A 10,955-nucleotide genomic window follows, 5' to 3' on the forward strand; every position below is an offset into this window, starting at 1 on the left:
TGAGCAGAAGTTAATGGACCAGCACAGGAGGAAGGGAGAGACAAGACTTATATACAGACAGGGCAGACAAGACACAGGTGAACACGATTAGGGCAGATGGGGACCAAAGGAAGTAAAACTCAAGAAACATGACAAGACAGGAAACCTTTCAAAATAAAACAGGAAACAGAACCAAACAAGACAAAACAAGAACTAAAGCGAAAAACAAGACAACAAACTGAAACCATGACAATAGAAAGGAAAAGAAGTTCAAACATTGATTATAAAAAAGGATATAAGAGATAAAAAAAAAGAAAAAGGAAAAGAAAAAAGATAAAATATTGATTTAATTGCATTTTGAATGAATAAAAAACAATGATTAATAGAATCAGAATCAGAATCAGAAATCAGAAAAAGTTTTATTGCCAGGTTCAGTAGAGCGCACTTTACAAAACGAGGAATTTGACTTGGTGTATAGTGCAATTAAGAATAAGTTAAAAATTAAGTTAACAACAACAACACACTATATACAGTAGAGTAAGGTGACTTAAAGTGGGAGCACAGATGGGCTGGGATGGTGGGGCCTGTAAGTGGCACCGACAGTCCTTTGGTGGGCGGGGGGGGAGGGGGGGTCACCTGGGGGAGTTGGGGTACTGTTCAGCAGGCTGACTGCAGTGGGGAAGAAGCTGTTTTTGTGGCGCGAGGTCCTGGTCCTGATGGACCGGAGCCTCTTGCCAGAAGGGAGGGGCCGAAAGAGATTATGTCCTGGATGAGAGGGGTTGGCTACAATCCTGGCTGCCCGCCTCCAGGTCCTGGAGATGTGCAGCTCCTGGAGAGACGGGAGGTGGCAGCCGATCACCTTCTCTGCTGAGTGGATGACGCGTTGCAGCTTGGCCTTGTCTCTGGCCGTGGCCGCAGCGAACCAGACTGTGATGGAGGACGTGAGGGTGGATTCGATGATGGCATCGTAGAAGTCTACCAGCATCTTTTCAGGGAGGTGAAACTTCTTCAGCTGCCTCAGGAAGTACATCCTCTGCTGGACCTTCTTAGTGATGGAGCTGATGTTCTGCTCCCACTTGAGGTCCTGGCTGATGATGGTTCCCAGGAAGCAGAAGGACTCCACAGAGGTCACCGGGGAGTCACAGAGGATGACAGGGGGGAGGGGGGCTGGGGCCTTCCTGAAGTCCACTGTCATCTCCACTGTCTTCAGAGCATTAAGCTCCAGGTTGTTAGCGCTGCACTATGACACCAGCCTGGCTATTTCACTCCTGTAGGCCGACTCATCTCCGTCAGAGATGAGGCCGATGAGTGTGGTGTCGTCAGCAAACTTCAGGAGTTTGACAGACAGGTGACCAGCTGTGCAGCTGTTTGTGTACAGGGAGAGTAACAGGGGTGAAAGGACACAGCCCTGGGGGGATCCGGTGCTTGTGGTCCGAGTATCTGAGACGAGCTTCCCCAGCCTCACATACTGCTGTCTGTCCGTCAGGAAGTCTGTGATCCACCTGCAGGTGGAGTCAGGCACATTCATCTTGGAGAGTTTTTAATACTAAAGATGTATGAAAGACATACCGAAAAATATGTCTTTCAGTGTTTAACTGGCTGTCTTTGGATTATGCATGCCTGAGTAATGGCCATTCTTACTCCTCATCTCTCTGTTCACTGCTTGCTAATTTACATAGCAGGGGTCCCAGCAGGAGGGGGCGGGGTTGTAACACGACTCCTTCAGCAGAGCCAGGCTGAGAGAGGCTTTGACATGTAAGATGTTAGATGTTAGAATGCTAGATGTTAGAATGACCAGTTCATTGTATATCTATGAAAATATTCAGGGAGCTATGGGACATGTTCAGCTATAGGTGTGTGAAAATTGGTGTCGATTGTTGAAACATAAGTTACCATAAAAAAATGTTTGTTTGGAGTCTAGACAGATTTAACACAGGTTTTTGGATGAAAAAGGATTTTTTATAAATCATCTGTTACACTTTTAAGTCTGAAAAAAATATGGAAGGCAGCAAACACAGATCTCTACCGTTTTTAATTTTTTTGTGCTGATATTTGAAAGATAAGTTATGCAAAAAAATAGGTGTTTGCAGTTTTGCCTAAAAAGACGTTTTCGGACCTTTTTGGATCAAATGTTGTCTAAAAGTTCACCTGTAACTTCAATCATTCTGAATTTTTTTAGGAAAACTAAACCACTTCAACTGTGATCTGCAAGGCAATGGTAAAACTATATTTTTTATGGAACAGCCTGCAGTGTTTCTTGTGGGGATCTTTTCTGCCAGGGCTTGCCGGCTTGGTCGGTGGTTGTTGCTGTTACCAATCCAGTTGATATGGTTCTCCATCTGTGTCTAAGTGATATAATCAGAATCAGAATCGTTTATTGTCATTGTACATGGGGATACAATGAAATTGCAGCAGCCTTGGAGTGAAGGAGTTACATAAAATAAAAATAAAAATAGAATAGAAAAAGAAATACTGTATTTACAACTCTTAACAAAAAATGAACAATATGGACAGAAACTGTTAAATATTAAATATTTGTGAATAAAATAGAAAGGAATTACATGAGTTGCTGTGAGCACAGCTTAATAAATATCAAGTTATTGCACAGTGACCCGGTTAGACAGTCAGGATATTGCACGCATTGTAGTAAAATTAGAGTGAGGTGTGGTTGGTGGACGTATGTGCATTCCGTATGATAATTGCCTATGGAAAAAAGATGTTTCTTAGTCTGTTTGTCCTGGTTCTGATGGACCTGTACCTCCTTCCAGAGGGCAGCAGTTCAAACAGAGGGAAAGCAGAATGGGTGGAGTTAGTGGTGATGCTAGTCACTCTGCTGATGCAGCGAGACTGGTAAATGTCCTTCAGTGAGGGGAGGGGGCAGCCGATGATCCTCTGCGCTGTCTTTACCACTCTCTGGAGACTCTGCCGTTCTGCTTCAGTGCAGTGGGAAAACCACACTGTGATGCCATAGGACAGAATGCTCTCAATGGTTGAGCGGTAGAACGTTACCAGCAGCTCCTGGCTGACGTCGTTCCTCCTAAGTTTTCTCAGGAAGTGCAGGCGTTGCTGGGCCTTCCTGATGACAGTCATGGTGTTGTTAGACCATGTGAGGTCAGCAGAGATGGTGGTGCCCAGGAGGGTGAAGCTGTGGACCCTCTCCACACAGTTTCCATCGATGTAGAGTGGGGGTGGATCTGTTCTGTTCTGCAAACTGGTGGGGGACGAAGATTGGAGGGAGGGAGTCTTTGATGTGTCCCAGGAGCAGCCGCTCCAGACACTTTGTGATTACAGCAGTGAGTGCAACTGGGCGGAAGTCCGTGAGGAAGGCTGTGGATGAGGACTTTTTGGGTATCGGGATGATAGTGGATGACTTCAGGCAAGCAGGGATGAAAGCCTGAGCTAGCGACAGGTTGAAGATTTTTGTGAAGACCTGGGAGAGTTGATCGGCGCAGGCCCGCAGAACCTTTCCGGGAACTCCATCAGGTCCCGCCGCTTTCCTGGGGTTTACCCTGCTGAACATCCGTGCCATCCGTGCCACGTCCATAAAGGCATTGTTTTTATATTTAGAGCTCTAAGCAACCAAACAGTTGTCTATATAAAAGAGCTTTTACAATTGTGCACTTTTAGCAGGCTGAAAAAATTATCTTTTTAAAATTGCCATTTCAAATTTGGGTTTTAAATTTTGTGTTCCATTTTTCTGTGCTTGTATTGGAAGGATTTGTTATTATTTTGTTTAAAAGTGCTACATATTGTATATACACATAATTTATTTAGAGAAATTTGCTATAGGTTGTGTTTTTTGGTTTTGTAGTTTAATTTCATTGGATTTATATTAAGGAAAAGAAGTTGCAGCATTGATTAAAAAAGGATAAAAGAGACATTTACTGTCTAAGTCTTATGTTACATCTGTAGAACTGTACTGAGAGTTGGGTTTTGTTTTGGAGCACATTCATATGTTTTGTTTGTAAAAAAAAAAAAATAAAATATTAAGTTAATTGCATTTTACATGACTAGAAAAGCAATGATTATTCATAAAAATCTATGAAAGACATACAAAACAAATGAAAAAGCAGTCTGCCCTCCCTCTTGTGTCTAAACTATTGTCACCTCACTTCTGGGTTAGTTAGCATATAAACAGGCAGCTGGTGTGTGTGTGTGTGTGGGGGGGGGGGGGGGGTGAAATTTGACTCCAGCAACAGGAAAGATTGAGGAGCAGGCTGCAGCATGAGAAAAAGACTGAACCATGTAAGAGGAAATGACATCCTACAGTTGACCAGTTCATTTTATATCTGTAAAGAATATTCAAGAAGCATTTAGACATGTTCAACTATATGCGTGTTAAACTTGGTGTGGATATTTGAAGCATAAGTAATTTTAAAACACACTTGTTTGGAGTCCAGACGGAAAAAGCACAGGTTTTGGGATGAATCAGGATTTTTTTAAAATCATCTGTTTCACCTGGACTTCTGAAAAAAATATGGAAGGCAGCAAACACAGATCCCTACATTTAAAAAAATAAATGGTGTTGATATATGATGATTAAGTTATGAAAAAAAATAGGTGTTTGTAGTTTTGCCTAAAAAGACGTTTTCGGACCTTTTTGGATGAAATGTTCTCTAAAAGTTCACCTGTAACTTCAATCATTCTGAATTTTTTTAGGAAGCAGTAGCACATAAATGCCTATGAAAGTTGAATTCTTGGTGCTGATAACCTAAACAGAATTTATGCTAAAAATCTTTGTTCAGTCCAAAATTTCATTAAAAAAATCAAGTGATGAAGTTTCTCGTAGACCCTATAGTGTTACATATCAAAGCTGGAGGTTATTAAAGGCATCTAATTCTGAAATCTCAGCTTCCTGAGACAAACGGCTGATTTATAATAAATTTCTATTATTTGGGTGCACATAATCGACCACTTCCTGTTACGCAGGCACCGTCAGGTGTACACCCATGAAACTTTACATGATGAGAGAGGACCCTTCTGAGTATCTCCAGTTTTAATTTCATGCACATCGGACAAAGCAAAGAGAAAATACAGGGCAGAATGTGCCCAATGCAATAACTAGGTGGCGCTATAGAGCTCGTCCAAGATTGTCATATCCATGGGTTCAGAATAGAAGCTTCATCATATCCATTGAATTTCAGTGAGATTGGACAAGGAATGTGCACGTGAGAGCAACTTTTGTGTGCATAGCGAGATGCCCAACTTTGCCGCTCTGTCACGACCACACCCCCGCATTGAAAGTTATGGTTTTTTGTCAGAGTAAACTTCAATGGCTTTTCAACAGGTGGACGTCATTTTCAGGTGTGTCGGCTCATCCTACTCAGAGTAGTGATGCTCCAAGTAAAACATGTCATTTCCTCTTGCCAGCAGGTGGCGCTACACTTTTTCCAGGTTTTTTCACTGCAGATGTGTTCAGAGTCAGACTACAATCATGCACATCAATTTTGGATCAGATTGGATTATGCATGGCTGAGTAATGGCCATTTTTCTTTTCATGGCGTGTTTTCGAAACGACCTCCAATTTTGACGCGCCGCCATGGTCACAAACATCCATAAAAACTTAAAAGCTTTGCAATTTAACATCGGACATGTGTATAGTTTACAAAACCAAAGTTTGGAGTCATTACTCTCAAATCTCTAGGAGGAGTTCGTTCTAGAGCGAGGCCTGCGAATGACCAAAATACAGCAAAAATGACATATTGTCATCAAAATATCAGACTTCCTGTGCGACTGACAGCTTGGTCCCAAGAGACTTTTTTGTAGGTTTCTATCCGATGAACATGCCCTGTTAAAATCAGGTTTGTACTATAAAGCATATGGAGGTGCTCGCGAAAACAAATTTTGCAGGTGGCGCTATCGAGCCATTTTTGTTTACCTATGCCGTTCTCCTATAAAATATGAAATTTTTCGCGACTCCTGATGTGTATACAAAATTTGGTGAGTTTTGGGGTATGTTAAAGGCCTCAAAAAGGCGACGGAAAAGTCGGAAGAATAATAATAATAATAATAATAATAATAATAAACCTAACAGATACAATAGGGTCCTTGCACTCCGTGCTCGGGCCCTAATAAACATTCGAATTACAATAGGGTCCTTGCACTCCGTGCTCGGGCCCTAATAATAATAATAATAAACATTCGAATTACAATAGGGTCCTTGCACTCCGTGCTCGGGCCCTAATAAACATTCGAATTACAATAGGGTCCTTGCACTCCGTGCTCGGGCCCTAAAAAACCTCTGCAATGAACTTCTATTTTTAGCCATGAATCTGCTCTGACGTCACCCGGCACGTCCAAATAAAAACACAGCGGCCTGGTAGTGGTGCACATGTGGAAGCGTAAGTTTCCACACAGGCAGACAAAGCTCTCTCTGACACTTTAGCCTCCGCTTTGGCTCCTCAAACAGAGACCCAAGCAGATGACAATTGCAGCATGGATGCTCTGCCTCATTACGCCGCTGTCAGCTGGAGACGCCTTTTAACACGCCGTGATCTGCAGTGCCTGGAGCGCTGTAGGAAGCTCTATATGAAGCCTGCAGTGGATGTTGATGTAAAGCCACAGGGAGCAGTGCAACGTCGTCATTTCATGTGTCTCACTGCCATCAACCACATGCTGAAGAGGATGCTCATCTGATGAAACGCATGAAAACGCCACATGAACTTTCAGCCTCCATCCAATTCTTCTGTTTTTTTTTATCAACTCACTGAAGGGATTCAGTTCACACAAAATCCTAAAAAGTTGAATTTTCCCATGATCCTTTTCCACTGCATCAAAGCTGAAAGTAATCTGTGCTCATTTTATTTAAGTCTGTCCTAAATGTACTTAAAATGTAAACGCATTTTTAAAAAAATTACATCATCCTAATTTTTGTTCAGCTAATATTAATGTTTTTAAAAAAATATTTAAAGCCTTTGATAAATCCTAAACTATAAATAAGAAAGCAGTTTTGCACATCTGGTGCTTTGCTTTTTGTGTCACAACTTTCTGTTTAAATTATTACATTGGTCTAACAGTTGATCTGTGAATTTTCTCAAGTTTTTATTACCCGAAAATCTGTAATTAAAAATATATCAGATGCGTTTTAATCAAAACATCTGCAGATTAAATACAAGTTTTGGTTTTTAAAAATGTAAAAGCTGTACAAATTGGAAAACCATTTTTATAAAAAACAGTAAATCACCTTAAATATTTAATAGTGCCATGCAGACTGCAATAAGTAAGGGTTAATGGCCAATGAAGCGTGCATTATTACTTTTTAACGCACGCCGTGGAAGCCTGAACCGTCCGACGCGTGCTTCCACGGAGCAACTGTATAGGGAGTTCTTCTGCAAAATCTACAACTTCTAATTCCAACATTTTTTGCCAAGCAGCTTTCCAGTGATGATTAAAAAAATTCCCCTTTCTGTTTCCCACTCCCTTCTGGGGGAGCGGGAGTGATTTCCAGATTCCAGTTGGCTCGTCTGTGCTCCTGCTCCTGTTCCTGGCCGTGGACCTCGCCTCAGGCTCATCTGTGCTCCTACTTTTTTCATTTTTGTCATGGAATGTGTTTTTTTTAGGGGTTTTTCCTTACCGAGTAAGGGCAGGGATGCCCAGTTTAGCCCAGTCTGTATAGTTTAGTTTAATAATCACCTATTGTATTTTACGTATTCTGTGATTCTATTTAGTACAATTACTGGTGTAAAGCCCATTGAGACAACCGTGTTGTAATACTGGGCTATATAAATAAAATAAAATAAATTTTAAATGTGCGAAAACAATCTTATGGCAACTTGGACTATTTAATGATCTAAGTAAATCCCTTTATGCATTTGACCAATCAGATGGAGCCCTTCACGTTGTTGACCATTCAGATGGAGCTTCTATAATAGATGTTGCCCTTCTAATTAGACGAGGGTCATTTGGAGAATAATTTAAGGTATTTTGACTCTTATTTAAATTAAACTTTTGCAGTGAAATGGAAATGTTTTTGTTGTTTTTGCTATTTGTTCATTTATCGCAAGTTACATCATCGCAATATTGATCACAAATATTGCATATCGTGAGTTTTCCTCCTATCAGCAGCCCAAATTAATTTTAATAGAACTGAAGGAATTAGGAAGTATTAGGTCAAAATCCCTAGGAAGAGTTTACATTTGTAGCGGGTACTAATGACTTTTTCTGTAAAAAAAAAATAAATCATTTCCCGAGGTCAAAGGTCAATGAAACTTCGGTTGTGACTGTAGACTTAACCTGGTGGCGTGTGTGTAATTTCTCACAAAGATCACTTGAGTAAAAGTTTCTTTTCTCACATTGTGCAAAAACATAACAATTGCCAAATTTCACACTTTGCTACAAAACTGCCGCCAAGTCAGAGGGCCTATGGCCATCCCATAATACGTTTAAACTCCCTTTGGATTTTCTTGAAACGTGTTTCGGTTAATAGATTTTGAAATCTTTTTTTGAGCCTTATTAGAGATTTCGGCCCTATACATTTTTTTAAACGGTTTCTCCTGTTGTGATGTCATCATTTTTTGGGGGGGCGGGGTCATTCCCTATGTCCAAAATTAATTTTCAACGAGTTCTAGGTGTGAGCAACAATTGATGAGATTTTTTGGATGCAGCAGGGGCAAATTTGCTCAAACAAAAAAAGAAGAAATCCTAAAACAATTAGATGCTTGCAGTTCAGGACATCAGACCTTTCGGATCACAGAGAATAAGAATGAGTAAATTCTAGGAAGCAAATGTTTCAACAATACATGGAAATGAGCCCAAATGGAAGAATAAAGCAATACATGTCATCATACAAATGTGTTTAGCAAAGACTGTGCAGATGGGATTATTCATGATCTGCATGATCTTCATCTAAACATAGAAGGTCATCACAACAAACCGGAGCATGGATCAGCTCAGAGCTCAGAGGAAACAGCAATTCAAGTTTAATCCTCTGGGCTGTAACCCAAACATCAGCCAGGCCTGCAATGACGTTGATTCACAGAAAAGAAGCAAGATTTTTTGTCCAATCACACATCAAATCTTCTGCCGACCTGCAGCCAAACTGCACGCTACTCTCTGGAACCCATTTTAAACTAGCACACATCTCTGTTTAGGTCTATTTATGGCAGCAGCAAGCACTAATGGGGTCTTTGCTTTAAAGGACTCTATTTATAATCCAGGACAATAACAAAATATTACGTCATACCTGCAGATGCTCATTCAGACTGCTGAAAGGTACACTCTGAAATACAAAATAAATTTAAATGTGTTCTTAAAATCAAATGTATTTAACGTGTCGTAAAGGCTGAGCTGCTCTCGTCTCTTTTTCTCATCCAGCTGCTGTCTCGGGCTCCAAGAAAACAACGCCCCACGATGACATCGAGAATTATACACAAACAAACACGCTAATATAAACACGTTTTCGTACCGTTATGGGGAAATATTTGCTGCCATAGTGATGCTCCTCCTGGCTGTTACGACGACGTCTGCAGTCAAGACTCGCCCTGACTCTCTGACACATCCAGAAGTGAAATCCTCCCCGATGCAGTAACACCTCCGGCCACTGGAGGCCGCTGTCTACCTGATGACCCGAAAGAAAGTCTGCACCATGCACAGTTGATAAACACACGTTGACCCCTGCTGACATAAATTAGGTACTGCAGTTAGATGCACAAAATATGCACGTTTTAACAGTCAAAAAACAGATAAAAAAATTGAATAGAATAAAATAAAACTTTTGTTGATACTACAAAGGGGAAATTACTTAACGTAAACAATAAAATAAACGTTTATTTAAAGCCCCCTGTCTTTACCATTTAATTTACGAACATAATGATGTGTCAGGAAAAAAAATCAAGGTACAATAATAATTGTTCCCTTTTTGCTGTAATAATGAGAGGAGCATTACACGTTTGTTTCTAAATCTATAAATATTTATTTATACATTTCATAATTGTTTTTGACATAAATTATTTTCAGATTTCTTTTAAATGTTCAAGTATAGTTATTTGGGGTTTAAAGGGCAGGAAGTTTCAATCTAAACTTTAAGATATTACTTAGCCAAATAAAACTCAGCTGATTTTACAAGTCAAGGTTGATGAACATTTATAAACATAAATTTATTGAATAAAAGTGGATTGTTTATCCACCTTTTTATCCCATCCAAGAAACATACATTTTTACAAAAGTGGTTATAGGAGTCACATTTATATATTTCCATGATGGTACCTGTTTTTGAAAGTAAAGCAAGTAATTCTTTAAAGATGGAATCCACCTAAACCACACATGGTTTATTTTATGTACTTTTTCAACAGAAAAGAATAGTGTGTGCTTTACATTGAATATAGTAAAGCATGACAGTTCAAATAAATTTTGAGTATAAACACTATACATGTATAGTGCATTGTGGAAAGTATACTAACAGACTATATATACAGTATATACAGTATACTATACAGACTATAAATATATATATATATATATATATATATATATATATATATATATATATATATATATATATATATATATATATATATATATATATATATATATATATAGATAGATAGATAGATAGATAGATAGATAGATAGATAGATAGATAGATAGATAGATAGATAGATAGATAGATAGATAGATAGATAGATAGATAGAGCATATAAAAAGTAACCATTTCATTTTACAGTCAGAGGAAGACAAGATATGGAATTTGTGGGCTAAACCTGTAATCCCTTCTCCTGTTCAAAATGACAGATATGAAGTCAAACAGGAAACGTACTGGCCATGCATCTGCTTCCTGTGTTCATAGCATGAAAGCGGAAATTTTGCACATTTAGGGAGATCTTTCATTCATTTTGTGTGCAAAATAACAATAAATAGAATGTAGTACAAACTTTATTTAACCAACAAATGACAGGGGACTCACTCCACCCCCACAATAAAATATACACATTTTATTACAAATAAAAACTTGTATTCGATGTTTCTTTAATGGGGAATAG

At 39.3% G+C, this 10,955-nt stretch overlaps 1 protein-coding gene across 3 annotated transcripts in view; it reads right to left on the reverse strand.

Annotated features, from left to right (window-relative positions):
- inpp4aa (inositol polyphosphate-4-phosphatase type I Aa) overlaps window positions 1–9,519 on the reverse strand; it is a 79,620-nt gene extending 70,101 nt beyond the window's left edge. For 2 of the 3 annotated variants that reach the window (XM_078940109.1, XM_011489371.4), the window contains exon 1: window positions 9,383–9,519. The gene's annotated coding sequence lies outside the window, so the exon portion shown is untranslated. Of the gene's footprint in view, window positions 1–9,160; window positions 9,293–9,382 lie in introns of those variants that run through there. The other variant, XM_078940108.1, reaches the window with a different exon arrangement.
- Window positions 9,520–10,955: the final 1,436 nt, after the last annotated feature.

This window comes from Oryzias latipes, chromosome 21 (genome assembly GCF_053564925.1).
Source record: "Oryzias latipes strain Hd-rR chromosome 21, Olatipes_Hd-rR_3.1".
In the NCBI taxonomy this organism is placed as follows: Eukaryota; Metazoa; Chordata; class Actinopteri; order Beloniformes; family Adrianichthyidae; genus Oryzias; species Oryzias latipes.